The 15,243-nt window shown below is 43.5% G+C and overlaps 13 non-coding genes across 13 annotated transcripts; 7 read left to right on the forward strand and 6 right to left on the reverse strand.

Annotated features, from left to right (window-relative positions):
- Nucleotides 1–411: 411 nt before the first annotated feature.
- trnap-ugg (transfer RNA proline (anticodon UGG)) lies at nucleotides 412–499 on the reverse strand. Its single transcript is given in 2 exon segments — nucleotides 412–447; nucleotides 464–499. It is a non-coding gene; the product is annotated as a tRNA-Pro (tRNA).
- Nucleotides 500–1,008: 509 nt separating this feature from the next.
- On the forward strand, nucleotides 1,009–1,090 carry trnas-gcu (transfer RNA serine (anticodon GCU)). The gene has a single exon. It is a non-coding gene; the product is annotated as a tRNA-Ser (tRNA).
- Nucleotides 1,091–2,009: 919 nt separating this feature from the next.
- On the reverse strand, nucleotides 2,010–2,097 carry trnaq-uug (transfer RNA glutamine (anticodon UUG)). The gene is given in 2 exon segments: nucleotides 2,010–2,045; nucleotides 2,062–2,097. It is a non-coding gene; the product is annotated as a tRNA-Gln (tRNA).
- A 509-nt stretch (nucleotides 2,098–2,606) lies between these two features.
- On the forward strand, nucleotides 2,607–2,688 carry trnas-gcu (transfer RNA serine (anticodon GCU)). Its single transcript has one exon. It is a non-coding gene; the product is annotated as a tRNA-Ser (tRNA).
- A 909-nt stretch (nucleotides 2,689–3,597) lies between these two features.
- trnap-ugg (transfer RNA proline (anticodon UGG)) lies at nucleotides 3,598–3,685 on the reverse strand. Its single transcript is given in 2 exon segments — nucleotides 3,598–3,633; nucleotides 3,650–3,685. It is a non-coding gene; the product is annotated as a tRNA-Pro (tRNA).
- Nucleotides 3,686–4,194: 509 nt separating this feature from the next.
- trnas-gcu (transfer RNA serine (anticodon GCU)) lies at nucleotides 4,195–4,276 on the forward strand. Its single transcript has one exon. It is a non-coding gene; the product is annotated as a tRNA-Ser (tRNA).
- A 908-nt stretch (nucleotides 4,277–5,184) lies between these two features.
- On the reverse strand, nucleotides 5,185–5,272 carry trnap-ugg (transfer RNA proline (anticodon UGG)). Its single transcript is given in 2 exon segments — nucleotides 5,185–5,220; nucleotides 5,237–5,272. It is a non-coding gene; the product is annotated as a tRNA-Pro (tRNA).
- A 509-nt stretch (nucleotides 5,273–5,781) lies between these two features.
- Nucleotides 5,782–5,863, forward strand: trnan-auu (transfer RNA asparagine (anticodon AUU)). Its single transcript has one exon. It is a non-coding gene; the product is annotated as a tRNA-Asn (tRNA).
- Nucleotides 5,864–7,380: 1,517 nt separating this feature from the next.
- trnas-gcu (transfer RNA serine (anticodon GCU)) lies at nucleotides 7,381–7,462 on the forward strand. The gene has a single exon. It is a non-coding gene; the product is annotated as a tRNA-Ser (tRNA).
- A 1,516-nt stretch (nucleotides 7,463–8,978) lies between these two features.
- On the forward strand, nucleotides 8,979–9,060 carry trnas-gcu (transfer RNA serine (anticodon GCU)). The gene has a single exon. It is a non-coding gene; the product is annotated as a tRNA-Ser (tRNA).
- Nucleotides 9,061–9,979: 919 nt separating this feature from the next.
- Nucleotides 9,980–10,067, reverse strand: trnap-ugg (transfer RNA proline (anticodon UGG)). The gene is given in 2 exon segments: nucleotides 9,980–10,015; nucleotides 10,032–10,067. It is a non-coding gene; the product is annotated as a tRNA-Pro (tRNA).
- Nucleotides 10,068–13,775: 3,708 nt separating this feature from the next.
- trnan-guu (transfer RNA asparagine (anticodon GUU)) lies at nucleotides 13,776–13,857 on the forward strand. Its single transcript has one exon. It is a non-coding gene; the product is annotated as a tRNA-Asn (tRNA).
- A 918-nt stretch (nucleotides 13,858–14,775) lies between these two features.
- Nucleotides 14,776–14,863, reverse strand: trnap-ugg (transfer RNA proline (anticodon UGG)). Its single transcript is given in 2 exon segments — nucleotides 14,776–14,811; nucleotides 14,828–14,863. It is a non-coding gene; the product is annotated as a tRNA-Pro (tRNA).
- Between the last annotated feature and the right edge of the window lie 380 nt (nucleotides 14,864–15,243).

Here is a 15,243-nt window from a genome sequence, read left to right on the forward strand (position 1 = left end):
GCACTCAAGTCTCTGGAGTGAGGCTTGAGTATGCTGCCGCTGAGCCACGGCTGACACCTAAACTCAGTTCATTTGGATGGAGTAAAATGACGGAGATAATGAGAAAAATGATAATGGGGTAAATTTTCAACTTGGTGTCCAAGATTAAACCGGGCATCGTTTTGGAAACAGCCCGATTTATGTTGCCATAGATTTCATAAGCTTTGAAAATCAGGCCTGTCGAAAATGGGCGGGGTCGCGGTCAGTTGCGAATCATTCTGGGTCTGTTTAAACCGCGAGTGCTCACAGCCCCGGATCATTCTGTGTCTGTTTGAAATGGCAGAGCTCACAATCTCGGATCATGCCGTTTTTTTAGAAGCAGAGCGATTTCAGCTTTGATGACCGAGTTGTTGAGTTTAACAAAATGTGCCAGGGCTCGTCCGGGATTTGAACCCGGGACCTCTCGCATTTTAATCGTGAAATGCCCAAAGCGAGAATCATACCCCTAGACCAACGAGCCGCCGATGTCATTTCCCATTTGCATTGAGTTTCACTGCGCTGGTGCGAATCCAGCTCACAGAGGACCTGTTAATACAGTTGAAATATTTTTATCTTTTCCTCAATCCACTTCTTTTTTCGAACAGTTTCCTTGAACCTGCTCACAATTCGCCCCATAAAAAGAGATTCAGCGGCATCAGCGGCCGCATAGATTAATGGATTAGGCATCTGACTTCTGTTGCAAATTCTTCAGTTATCAGAAGATTGAAGGTTCAAGTCCTACAAAGGTCTTTTAATTATCTGGGCGACACTTTATATATTCTGAATCTGGCGTGAAACCGGCCATTTTTGACAGTCCCTCATCTGAAGTAACGGAAGGCCTGTTGCTTACATTAAGCTGATTGTACATTTTCAACATTGTAGATCTGTGTGCACGGGCAGGATAAGCGGTGAAGTTGAATTTCTTTCAGGGTAGTTCTAATTAGATGTAAAAAGCAAGAAATGGAATATCTGAAAGCAGAATATTGGTGAGACGAGGTGGCCGAGAGGTTAAGGTGATGGACTGCTAATCCATTGTGCTCTGCACGCGTGGGTTCGAATCCCATCCTCGTCGTTACTGTATTACACGTTTGATGCTGATGCACTTTCCAAGCATTTCACTGAATCTTACTTGAAATACAATTTCGTGAAAATTGCACTGGTGTTGCTGGTCTGTGCCCCTGCATTGCTCATATCTTGGTAAAATTAAAATATTCCAAGAAATTTCTCAACCCACCTTGAATGAAAGTGGAGATGAGATCGTGAATCGGAGATTGAGAACCCTCTCTTCCTTCTTCCTTCCTTTGAGATTGGCACCGAATGAAAAGACCAGAGGCAAATGATTAGGGAACAGGAACATAAATTTCTCCTTTGGAATTTCAAAAATATTTATCAAACTTAAAGACGAGATTTTCTGTTTTTGGGTCTTTGGTTGAGAGATAAATAATGCGCGAGAAATCCTCGTTCTTTTCAGCATTCTCTCATGGGATCTGAAGCCCCAGTTTAACATCTTACTAGAAGGACGGCACTGCCGACAGTGCAGCACTACCTCAGTACTGCCCTGGAGTGTCAGCCTGGATTATGCACTCAAGTCTCTGGAGTGAGGCTTGAGTATGCTGCCGCTGAGCCACGGCTGACACCTAAACTCAGTTCATTTGGATGGAGTAAAATGACGGAGATAATGAGAAAAATGATAATGGGGTAAATTTTCAACTTGGTGTCCAAGATTAAACCGGGCATCGTTTTAGAAACAGCCCGATTTATGTTGCCATAGATTTCATAAGCTTTGAAAATCAGGCCTGTCGAAAATGGGCGGGGTCGCGGTCAGTTGCGAATCATTCTGGGTCTGTTTAAACCGCGAGTGCTCACAGCCCCGGATCATTCTGTGTCTGTTTGAAATGGCAGAGCTCACAATCTCGGATCATGCCGTTTTTTTAGAAGCAGAGCGATTTCAGCTTTGATGACCGAGTTGTTGAGTTTAACAAAATGTGCCAGGGCTCGTCCGGGATTTGAACCCGGGACCTCTCGCATTTTAATCGTGAAATGCCAAAAGCGAGAATCATACCCCTAGACCAACGAGCCGCCGATGTCATTTCCCATTTGCATTGAGTTTCACTGCGCTGGTGCGAATCCAGCTCACAGAGGACCTGTTAATACAGTTGAAATATTTTTATCTTTTCCTCAATCCACTTCTTTTTTCGAACAGTTTCCTTGAACCTGCTCACAATTCGCCCCATAAAAAGAGATTCAGCGGCATCATCGGCCGCATAGACTAATGGATTAGGCATCTGACTTCTGTTGCAAATTCTTCAGTTATCAGAAGATTGAAGGTTCAAGTCCTACAAAGGTCTTTTAATTATCTGGGCGACACTTTTTATATTCTGAATCTGGCGTGAAACCGGCCATTTTTGACAGTCCCTCATCTGAAGTAACGGAAGGCCTGTTGCTTACATTAAGCTGATTATACATTTTCAACATTGTAGATCTGTGTGCACGGGCAGGATAAGCGGTGAAGTTGAATTTCTTTCAGGGTAGTTCTAATTAGATGTAAAAAGCAAGAAATGGAATATCTGAAAGCAATATATTGGTGAGACGAGGTGGCCGAGAGGTTAAGGCGATGGACTGCTAATCCATTGTGCTCTGCACGCGTGGGTTCGAATCCCATCCTCGTCGTTACTGTATTACACGTTTGATGCTGATGCACTTTCCAAGCATTTCACTGAATCTTACTTCAAATACAATTTCGTGAAAATTGCACTGGTGTTGCTGGTCTGTGCCCCTGCATTGCTCATATCTTGGTAAAATTAAAATATTCCAAGAAATTTCTCAACCCACCTTGAATTGAAAGTGGAGATGAGATCGTGAATCGGAGATTGAGAACCCTCTCTTCCTTTGAGATTGGCACCGAATGAAAAGACCAGAGGCAAATGATTAGGGAACAGGAACATAAGTTTCTCCTTTGGAATTTCAAAAATATTTATCAAACTTAAAGACGAGATTTTCTGTTTTTGGGTCTTTGGTTGAGAGATAAATAATGCGCGAGAAATCCTCGTTCTTTTCAGCATTCTCTCATGGGATCTGAAGCCCCAGTTTAACATCTTACTAGAAGGACGGCACTGCCGACAGTGCAGCACTACCTCAGTACTGCCCTGGAGTGTCAGCCTGGATTATGCACTCAAGTCTCTGGAGTGAGGCTTGAGTATGCTGCCGCTGAGCCACGGCTGACACCTAAACTCAGTTCATTTGGATGGAGTAAAATGACGGAGATAATGAGAAAAATGATAATGGGGTAAATTTTCAACTTGGTGTCCAAGATTAAACCGGGCATCGTTTTAGAAACAGCCCGATTTATGTTGCCATAGATTTCATAAGCTTTGAAAATCAGGCCTGTCGAAAATGGGCGGGGTCGCGGTCAGTTGCGAATCATTCTGGGTCTGTTTAAACCGCGAGTGCTCACAGCCCCGGATCATTCTGTGTCTGTTTGAAATGGCAGAGCTCACAATCTCGGATCATGCCGTTTTTTTAGAAGCAGAGCGATTTCAGCTTTGATGACCGAGTTGTTGAGTTTAACAAAATGTGCCAGGGCTCGTCCGGGATTTGAACCCGGGACCTCTCGCATTTTAATCGTGAAATGCCCAAAGCGAGAATCATACCCCTAGACCAACGAGCCGCCGATGTCATTTCCCATTTGCATTGAGTTTCACTGCGCTGGTGCGAATCCAGCTCACAGAGGACCTGTTAATACAGTTGAAATATTTTTATCTTTTCCTCAATCCACTTCTTTTTTCGAGCAGTTTCCTTGAACCTGCTCACAATTCGCCCCATAAAAAGAGATTCAGCGGCATCAGCGGCCGCATAGACTAATGGATTAGGCATCTGACTTCTGTTGCAAATTCTTCAGTTATCAGAAGATTGAAGGTTCAAGTCCTACAAAGGTCTTTTAATTATCTGGGCGACACTTTTTATATTCTGAATCTGGCGTGAAACCGGCCATTTTTGACAGTCCCTCATCTGAAGTAACGGAAGGCCTGTTGCTTACATTAAGCTGATTGTACATTTTCAACATTGTAGATCTGTGTGCACGGGAAGGATAAGCGGTGAAGTTGAATTTCTTTCAGGGTAGTTCTAATTAGATGTAAAAAGCAAGAAATGGAATATCTGAAAGCAATATATTGGTGAGATGAGGTGGCCGAGAGGTTAAGGCGATGGACTGCTAATCCATTGTGCTCTGCACGCGTGGGTTCGAATCCCATCCTCGTCGTTACTGTATTACACGTTTGATGCTGATGCACTTTCCAAGCATTTCACTGAATCTTACTTCAAATACAATTTCGTGAAAATTGCACTGGTGTTGCTGGTCTGTGCCCCTGCATTGCTCATATCTTGGTAAAATTAAAATATTCCAAGAAATTTCTCAACCCACCTTGAATGAAAGTGGAGATGAGATCGTGAATCGGAGATTGAGAACCCTCTCTTCCTTTGAGATTGGCACCGAATGAAAAGACCAGAGGCAAATGATTAGGGAACAGGAACATAAGTTTCTCCTTTGGAATTTCAAAAATATTTATCAAACTTAAAGACGAGATTTTCTGTTTTTGGGTCTTTGGTTGAGAGATAAATAATGCGCGAGAAATCCTCGTTCTTTTCAGCATTCTCTCATGGGATCTGAAGCCCCAGTTTAACATCTTACTAGAAGGACGGCACTGCCGACAGTGCAGCACTTCCTCAGTACTGCCCTGGAGTGTCAGCCTGGATTATGCACTCAAGTCCCTGGAGTGAGGCTTGAGTATGCTGCCGCTGAGCCACGGCTGACACCTAAACTCAGTTCATTTGGCTGGAGTAAAATGACGGAGATAATGGGAAGAATGATAATGGAGTAAATTTTCAACTTGGTGTCCAAGATTAAACCGGGCATCGTTTTAGAAACAGCCCGATTTATGTTGCCATAGATTTCATAAGCTTTGAAAATCAGGCCTGTCTATAATGGGCGGGGTCGCGGTCAGTTGCGAATCATTCTGGGTCTGTTTAAACCGCGAGTGCTCACAGCCCCGGATCATTCTGTGTCTGTTTGAAATGGCAGAGCTCACAATCTCGGATCATGCCGTTTTTTTAGAAGCAGAGCGATTTCAGCTTTGATGACCGAGTTGTTGAGTTTAACAAAATGTGCCAGGGCTCGTCCGGGATTTGAACCCGGGACCTCTCGCATTTTAATCGTGAAATGCCCAAAGCGAGAATCATACCCCTAGACCAACGAGCCGTCGATGTCAGTTCCCATTTGCATTGAGTTTCACTGCGCTGGTGCGAATCCAGCTCACAGAGGACCTGTTAATACAGTTGAAATATTTTTATCTTTTCCTCAATCCACTTCTTTTTTCGAACAGTTTCCTTGAACCTGCTCACAATTCGCCCCATAAAAAGAGAGTCAGCGGCATCAGCGGCCGCATAGACTAATGGATTAGGCATCTGACTTCTGTTGCAAATTCTTCAGTTATCAGAAGATTGAAGGTTCAAGTCCTACAAAGGTCTTTTAATTATCTGGGCGACACTTTTTATATTCTGAATCTGGCGTGAAACCGGCCATTTTTGACAGTCCCTCATCTGAAGTAACGGAAGGCCTGTTGCTTACATTAAGCTGATTGTACATTTTCAACATTGTAGATCTGTGTGCACGGGCAGGATAAGCGGTGAAGTTGAATTTCTTTCAGGGTAGTTCTAATTAGATGTAAAAAGCAAGAAATGGAATATCTGAAAACAATATATTGGTGAGACGAGGTGGCCGAGAGGTTAAGGTGATGGACTATTAATCCATTGTGCTTTGCACGCGTGGGTTCGAATCCCATCCTCGTCGTTACTGTATTACACGTTTGATGCTGATGCACTTTCCAAGCATTTCACTGAATCTTACTTGAAATACAATTTCGTGAAAATTGCACTGGTGTTGCTGGTCTGTGCCCTTGCATTGCTCATATCTTGGTAAAATTTAAATATTCCAAGAAATTTCTCAACCCACCTTGAATGAAAGTGGAGATGAGATCGTGAATCGGAGATTGAGAACCCTCTCTTCCTTCTTCCTTCCTTTGAGATTGGCACCGAATGAAAAGACCAGAGGCAAATGATTAGGGAACAGGAACATAAATTTCTCCTTGGGAATTTCAAAAATCTTTATCAAACTTAAAGACGAGATTTTCTGTTTTTGGGTCTTTGGTTGAGAGATAAATAATGCGCGAGAAATCCTCGTTCTTTTCAGCATTCTCTCATGGGATCTGAAGCCCCAGTTTAACATCTTACTAGAAGGACGGCACTGCCGACAGTGCAGCACTACCTCAGTACTGCCCTGGAGTGTCAGCCTGGATTATGCACTCAAGTCTCTGGAGTGAGGCTTGAGTACGCTGCCGCTGAGCCACGGCTGACACCTAAACTCAGTTCATTTGGCTGGAGTAAAATGACGGAGATAATGGGAAAAATGATAATGGAGTAAATTTTCAACTTGGTGTCCAAGATTAACCGGGCATCGTTTTAGAAACAGCCCGATTTATGTTGCCATAGATTTCATAAGCTTTGAAATTCAGGCCTGTCGAAAATGGGCGGGGTCGCGGTCAGTTGCGAATCATTCTGGGTCTGTTTAAACCGCGAGTGCTCACAGCCCCGGATCATTCTGTGTCTGTTTGAAATGGCAGAGCTCACAATCTCGGATCATGCCGTTTTTTTAGAAGCAGAGCGATTTCAGCTTTGATGACCGAGTTGTTGAGTTTAACAAAATGCGCCAGTGCTCGTCCGGGATTTGAACCCGGGAGCTCTCGCATTTTAATCGTGAAATGCCCAAAAAGCGAGAATCATACCCCTAGATCAACGAGCCGCCGATGTCATTTCTCATTTGCATTGAGTTTCACTGCGCTGGTGCGAATCCAGCTCACAGAGGACCTGTTAATACAGTTGAAATATTTTTATCTTTTCCTCAATCCACTTCTTTTTTCGAACAGTTTCCTTGAACCTGCTCACAATTCGCCCCATATAAAGAGATTCAGCGGCATCAGCGGCCGCATAGACTAATGGATTAGGCATCTGACTTCTGTTGCAAATTCTTCAGTTATCAGAAGATTGAAGGTTCAAGTCCTACAAAGGTCTTTTAATTATCTGGGCGACACTTTTTCTATTCTGAATCTGGCGTGAAACCGGCCATTTTTGACAGTCCCTCATCTGAAGTAACGGAAGGCCTGTTGCTTACATTAAGCTGATTGTACATTTTCAACATTGTAGATCTGTGTGCACGGGCAGGATAAGCGGTGAAGTTGAATTTCTTTCAGGGTAGTTCTAATTAGATGTAAAAAGCAAGAAATGGAATATCTGAAAGCAGCATATTGGTGAGACGAGGTGGCCGAGAGGTTAAGGCGATGGACTGCTAATCCATTGTGCTCTGCACGCGTGGGTTCGAATCCCATCCTCGTCGTTACTGTATTACACGTTTGATGCTGATGCACTTTCCAAGCATTTCACTGAATCTTACTTGAAATACAATTTCGTGAAAATTGCACTGGTGTTGCTGGTCTGTGCCCCTGCATTGCTCATATCTTGGTAAAATTTAAATATTCCAAGAAATTTCTCAACCCACCTTGAATGAAAGTGGAGATGAGATCGTGAATCGGAGATTGAGAACCCTCTCTTCCTTCTTCCTTCCTTTGAGATTGGCACCGAATGAAAAGACCAGAGGCAAATGATTAGGGAACAGGAACATAAGTTTCTCCTTTGGAATTTCAAAAATATTTATCAAACTTAAAGACGAGATTTTCTGTTTTTGGGTCTTTGGTTGAGAGATAAATAATGCGCGAGAAATCCTCGTTCTTTTCAGCATTCTCTCATGGGATCTGAAGCCCCAGTTTAACATCTTACTAGAAGGACGGCACTGCCGACAGTGCAGCACTACCTCAGTACTGCCCTGGAGTGTCAGCCTGGATTATGCACTCAAGTCTCTGGAGTGAGGCTTGAGTATGCTGCCGCTGAGCCACGGCTGACACCTAAACTCAGTTCATTTGGATGGAGTAAAATGACGGAGATAATGAGAAAAATGATAATGGGGTAAATTTTCAACTTGGTGTCCAAGATTAAACCGGGCATCGTTTTAGAAACAGCCCGATTTATGTTGCCATAGATTTCATAAGCTTTGAAAATCAGGCCTGTCGAAAATGGGCGGGGTCGCGGTCAGTTGCGAATCATTCTGGGTCTGTTTAAACCACGAGTGCTCACAGCCCCGGATCATTCTGTGTCTGTTTGAAAAGGCAGAGCTCACAATCTCGGATCATGCCGTTTTTTTAGAAGCAGAGCGATTTCAGCTTTGATGACCGAGTTGTTGAGTTTAACAAAATGTGCCAGGGCTCGTCCGGGATTTGAACCCGGGACCTCTCGCATTTTAATCGTGAAATGCCCAAAGCGAGAATCATACCCCGAGACCAACGAGCTGCCGATGTCATTTCCCATTTGCATTGAGTTTCACTGCGCTGGTGCGAATCCAGCTCACAGAGGACCTGTTAATACAGTTGAAATATTTTTTTCTTTTCCTCAATCCACTTCTTTTTTCGAGCAGTTTCCTTGAACCTGCTCACAATTCGCCCCATAAAAAGAGATTCAGCGCCATCAGCGGCCGCATAGACTAATGGATTCGGCATCTGACTTCTGTTGCAAATTCTTCAGTTATCAGAAGATTGAAGGTTCAAGTCCTACAAAGGTCTTTTAATTATCTGGGCGCCACTTTTTATATTCTGAATCTGGCGTGAAACCGGCCATTTTTGACAGTCCCTCATCTGAAGTAACGGAAGGCCTGTTGCTTACATTAAGCTGATTGTACATTTTCAACATTGTAGATCTGTGTGCACGGGCAGGCTAAGCGGTGAAGTTGAATTTCTTTCAGGGTAGTTCTAATTAGATGTAAAAAGCAAGAAATGGAATATCTGAAAGCAGTATATTGGTGAGACGAGGTGGCCGAGAGGTTAAGGCGATGGACTGCTAATCCATTGTGCTCTGCACGCTTGGGTTCGAATCCCATCCTCGTCGTTAATGTCTTACACGTTTGATGCTGATGCACTTTCCAAGCATTTCACTGAATCTTACTTGAAATACAATTTCGTGAAAATTGCACTGGTGTTGCTGGTCTGTGCCCCTGCATTGCTCATATCTTGGTAAAATTAAAATATTCCAAGAAATTTCTCAACCCACCTTGAATGAAAGTGGAGATGAGATCGTGAATCGGAGATTGAGAACTCTCTCTTCCTTCTTCCTTCCTTTGAGATTGGCACCGAATGAAAAGACCAGAGGCAAATGATTAGGGAACAGGAACATAAATTTCTCCTTTGGAATTTCAAAAATATTTATCAAACTTAAAGACGAGATTTTCTGTTTTTGGGTCTTTGGTTGAGAGATAAATAATGCGCGAGAAATCCTCGTTCTTTTCAGCATTCTCTCATGGGATCTGAAGCCCCAGTTTAACATCTTACTAGAAGGACGGCACTGCCGACAGTGCAGCACTACCTCAGTACTGCCCTGGAGTGTCAGCCTGGATTATGCACTCAAGTCTCTGGAGTGAGGCTTGAGTATGCTGCCGCTGAGCCACGGCTGACACCTAAACTCAGTTCATTTGGATGGAGTAAAATGACGGAGATAATGAGAAAAATGATAATGGGGTAAATTTTCAACTTGGTGTCCAAGATTAAACCGGGCATCGTTTTAGAAACAGCCCGATTTATGTTGCCATAGATTTCATAAGCTTTGAAAATCAGGCCTGTCGAAAATGGGCGGGGTCGCGGTCAGTTGCGAATCATTCTGGGTCTGTTTAAACCGCGAGTGCTCACAGCCCCGGATCATTCTGTGTCTGTTTGAAATGGCAGAGCTCACAATCTCGGATCATGCCGTTTTTTTAGAAGCAGAGCGATTTCAGCTTTGATGACCGAGTTGTTGAGTTTAACAAAATGTGCCAGGGCTCGTCCGGGATTTGAACCCGGGACCTCTCGCATTTTAATCGTGAAATGCCCAAAGCGAGAATCATACCCCTAGACCAACGAGCCGCCGATGTCATTTCCCATTTGCATTGAGTTTCACTGCGCTGGTGCGAATCCAGCTCACAGAGGACCTGTTAATACAGTTGAAATATTTTTATCTTTTCCTCAATCCACTTCTTTTTTCGAACAGTTTCCTTGAACCTGCTCACAATTCGCCCCATAAAAAGAGATTCAGCGGCATCAGCGGCCGCATAGACTAATGGATTAGGCATCTGACTTCTGTTGCAAATTCTTCAGTTATCAGAAGATTGAAGGTTCAAGTCCTACAAAGGTCTTTTAATTATCTGGGCGACACTTTTTATATTCTGAATCTGGCGTGAAACCGGCCATTTTTGACAGTCCCTCATCTGAAGTAACGGAAGGCCTGTTGCTTACATTAAGCTGATTGTACATTTTCAACATTGTAGATCTGTGTGCACGGGCAGGATAAGCGGTGAAGTTGAATTTCTTTCAGGGTAGTTCTAATTAGATGTAAAAAGCAAGAAATGGAATATCTGAAAGCAGTATATTGGTGAGACGAGGTGGCCGAGAGGTTAAGGCAGATGGACTGCTAATCCATTGTGCTCTGCACGCGTGGGTTCGAATCCCATCCTCGTCGTTACTGTATTACACGTTTGATGCTGATGCACTTTCCAAGCATTTCACTGAATCTTACTTGAAATACAATTTCGTGAAAATTGCACTGGTGTTGCTGGTCTGTGCCCCTGCATTACTCATATCTTGGTAAAATTAAAATATTCCAAGAAATTTCTCAACCCACCTTGAATGAAAGTGGAGATGAGATCGTGAATCGGAGATTGAGAACCCTCTCTTCCTTCTTCCTTCCTTTGAGATTGGCACCGAATGAAAAGACCAGAGGCAAATGATTAGGGAACAGGAACATAAATTTCTCCTTTGGAATTTCAAAAATATTTATCAAACTTAAAGACGAGATTTTCTGTTTTTGGGTCTTTGGTTGAGAGATAAATAATGCGCGAGAAATCCTCGTTCTTTTCAGCATTCTCTCATGGGATCTGAAGCCGCAGTTTAACATCTTACTAGAAGGACGGCACTGCCGACAGTGCAGCACTACCTCAGTACTGCCCTGGAGTGTCAGCCTGGATTATGCACTCAAGTCTCTGGAGTGAGGCTTGAGTATGCTGCCGCTGAGCCACGGCTGACACCTAAACTCAGTTCATTTGGCTGGAGTAAAATGACGGAGATAATGGGAAAAATGATAATGGAGTAAATTTTCAACTTGGTGTCCAAGATTAAACCGGGCATCGTTTTAGAAACAGCCCGATTTATGTTGCCATAGATTTCATAAGCTTTGAAAATCAGGCCTGTCTATAATGGGCGGGGTCGCGGTCAGTTGCGAATCATTCTGGGTCTGTTTAAACCGCGAGTGCTCACAGCCCCGGATCATTCTGTGTCTGTTTGAAATGGCAGAGCTCACAATCTCGGATCATGCCGTTTTTTTAGAAGCAGAGCGATTTCAGCTTTGATGACCGAGTTGTTGAGTTTAACAAAATGCGCCAGGGCTCGTCTGGGATTTGAACCCGAGACCTCTCGCATTTTAATCGTGAAATGCCCAAAGCGAGAATCATACCCCGAGACCAACGAGCCGCCGATGTCATTTCCCATTTGCATTGAGTTTCACTGCGCTGGGGCGAATCCAGCTCACAGAGGACCTGTTAATTCAGTTGAAATATTTTTATCTTTTCCTCAATCCACTTCTTTTTTCGAGCAGTTTCCTTGAACCTGCTCACAATTCGCCCCATAAAAAGAGATTCAGCGGCATCAGCGGCCGCATAGACTAATGGATTAGGCATCTTACTTCTGTTGCAAATTTTTCATTTATCAGAAGATTGAAGGTTCAAGTCTTACAAAGGTCCTTTAATTATCTGGGCGACACTTTTTATATTCTGAATCTGGCGTGAAACCGGCCATTTTTGACAGCCCCTCATCTGAAGTAACGGAAGGCCTGTTGCTTACATTAAGCTGATTGTACATTTTCAACATTGTAGATCTGTGTGCACGGGCAGGATAAGCGGTGAACTTGAATTTCTTTCAGGGTAGTTCTAATTAGATGCAAAGAGCAAGAAATGGAATGTCTGAACGCAGTATATTGGTGAGACGAAGTGGTCGAGCGGTTAAGGCGATGGACTACTAATCCATTGTGCTCTGCAGGCTTGGAGTTCGAATCCCATCCTCGTCGTTACTGTATTACACGTTTGATGCTGATGCACTTTCCAAGCATTTCACTGAATCTTACTTGAAATACAATTTTGTGAAAATTGCACTGGTGTTGCTGGTCTGTGCCCCTGCATTGCTCTTTTCTTGTTAAAATTAAAATATTCCAAGAAATTTCTCAACCCACCTTGAATGAAAGTGGAGATGAGATCGTGAATCGAAGATTGAGAACCCTCTCTTCCTTCTTCCTTCCTTTGAGATTGGCACCGAATGAAAAGACTAGCGGCAACAGAGGCAAATGATTAGGGAACAGGAACATAAATTTCTCCTTTGGAATTTCAAAAATATTTATCAAACTTAAAGACGAGATTCTCTGTTTTTGGGTCTTTGGTTGAGAGATAAATAATGCGCGAGAAATCCTCGTTCTTTTCAGCATTCTCTCATGGGATCTGAAGCCCCAGTTTAACATCTTACTAGAAGGACGGCACTGCCGACAGTGCAGCACTACCTCAGTACTGCCCTGGAGTGTCAGCCTGGATTATGCACTCAAGTCTCTGGAGTGAGGCTTGAGTATGCTGCCGCTGATCCACGGCTGACACCTAAACTCAGTTCATTTGGCTGGAGTAAAATGACGGAGATAATGGGAAAAATGATAATGGAGTAAATTTTCAACTTGGTGTCCAAGATTAAACCGGGCATCGTTTTAGAAACAGCCCGATTTATGTTGCCATAGATTTCATAAGCTTTGAAAATCAGGCCTGTCGAAAATGGGCGGGGTCGCGGTCAGTTGCGAATCATTCTGGGTCTGTTTAAACCGGGAGTGCTCACAGCCCCGGATCATTCTGTGTCTGTTTGAAATGGCAGAGCTCACAATCTCGGATCATGCCGTTTTTTTAGAAGCAGAGCGATTTCAGCTTTGATGACCGAGTTGTTGAGTTCAACAAAATGTGCCAGGGTTCGTCCGGGATTTGAACCCGGGACCTCTCGCATTTTAATCGTGAAATGCCCAAAGCGAGAATCATACCCCTAGACCAACGAGCCGCCGATGTCATTTCCCATTTGCATTGAGTTTCACTGCGCTGGTGCGAATCCAGCTCACAGAGGACCTGTTAATACAGTTGAAATATTTTTATCTTTTCCTCAATCCACTTCTTTTTTCGAGCAGTTTCCTTGAACCTGCTCACAATTCGCCCCATAAAAAGAGATTCAGCGGCATCAGCGGCCGCATAGACTAATGGATTAGGCATCTGACTTCTGTTGCAAATTCTTCAGTTATTTGAAGGTTCAAGTCCTACAAAGGTCTTTTAATTATCTGGGCGACACTTTTTATATTCTGAATCTGGCGTGAAACCGGCCATTTTTGACAGTCCCTCATCTGAAGTAACGGAAGGCCTGTTGCTTACATTAAGCTGATTGTACATTTTCAACATTGTAGATCTGTGTGCACGGGCAGGATAAGCGGTGAAGTTGAATTTCTTTCAGGGTAGTTCTAATTAGATGTAAAAAGCAAGAAATGGAAATCTGAAAGCAATATGTTGGTGAGACGAGGTGGCCGAGAGGTTAAGGCGATGGACTGTTAATTCATTGTGCTCTGCACGCGTGGGTTCGAATCCCATCCTCGTCGTTACTGTATTACACGTTTGATGCTGATGCACTTTCCAAGCATTTCACTGAATCTTACTTGAAATACAATTTCGTGAAAATTGCACTGGTGTTGCTGGTCTGTGCCCCTGCATTGCTCATATCTTGGTAAAATTAAAATATTCCAAGAAATTTCTCAACCCACCTTGAATGAATGTGGAGATGAGATCGTGAATCGGAGATTGAGAACCCTCTCTTCCTTCTTCCTTCCTTTGAGATTGGCACCGAATGAAAAGACCAGAGGCAAATGATTAGGGAACAGGAACATAAATTTCTCCTTTGGAATTTCAAAAATATTTATCAAACTTAAAGACGAGATTTTCTGTTTTTGGGTCTTTGATTGAGAGATAAATAATGCGCGAGAAATCCTCGTTCTTTTCAGCATTCTCTCATGGGATCTGAAGCCCCAGTTTAACATCTTACTAGAAGGACGGCACTGCCGACAGTGCAGCACTACCTCAGTACTGCCCTGGAGTGTCAGCCTGGATTATGCACTCAAGTCTCTGGAGTGAGGCTTGAGTATGCTGCCGCTGAGCCACGGCTGACACCTAAACTCAGTTCATTTGGCTGGAGTAAAATGACGGAGATAATGGGAAAAATGATAATGGAGTAAATGTTCAACTTGGTGTCCAAGATTAAACCGGGCATCGTTTTAGAAACAGCCCGATTTATGTTGCCATAGATTTCATAAGCTTTGAAAATCAGGCCTGTCGAAAATGGGCGGGGTCGCCGTCAGTTGCGAATCATTCTGGGTCTGTTTAAACCGCGAGTGCTCACAGCCCCGGATCATTCTGTGTCTGTTTGAAATGGCAGAGCTCACAATCTCGGATCATGCCTTTTTTTAGAAGCAGAGCGATTTCAGCTTTGATGACCGAGTTGTTGAGTTTAACAAAATGTGCCAGGGCTCGTCCGGGATTTGAACCCGGGACCTCTCGCATTTTAATCGTGAAATGCCCAAAGCGAGAATCATACCCCTAGACCAACGAGCCGCCGATGTCATTTCCCATTTGCATTGAGTTTCACTGCGCTGGTGCGAATCCAGCTCACAGAGGACCTGTTAATACAGTTGAAATATTTTTATATTTTCCTCAATCCACTTTTTTTTCGAGCAGTTTCCTTGAACCTTCTCACAATTCGCCCCATAAAAATAGATTCAGCGGCATCAGCGGCCGCATAGACTAATGGATTAGGCATCTGACTTCTGTTGCAAATTCTTCAGTTATCAGAAGATTGAAGGTTCAAGTCCTACAAAGGTCTTTTAATTATCTGGGCGACACTTTTTATATTCTGAATCTGGCGTGAAACCGGCCATTTTTGACAGTCCCTCATCTGAAGTAACGGAAGGCCTGTTGCTTACATTAAGCTGATT

The sequence above is a fragment of the Somniosus microcephalus genome, unplaced genomic scaffold, assembly GCF_052327205.1.
Source record: "Somniosus microcephalus isolate GS21.2 unplaced genomic scaffold, FLI_Smic_1.0 unresolved_chr1, whole genome shotgun sequence".
NCBI lineage: Eukaryota > Metazoa > Chordata > Chondrichthyes > Squaliformes > Somniosidae > Somniosus > Somniosus microcephalus.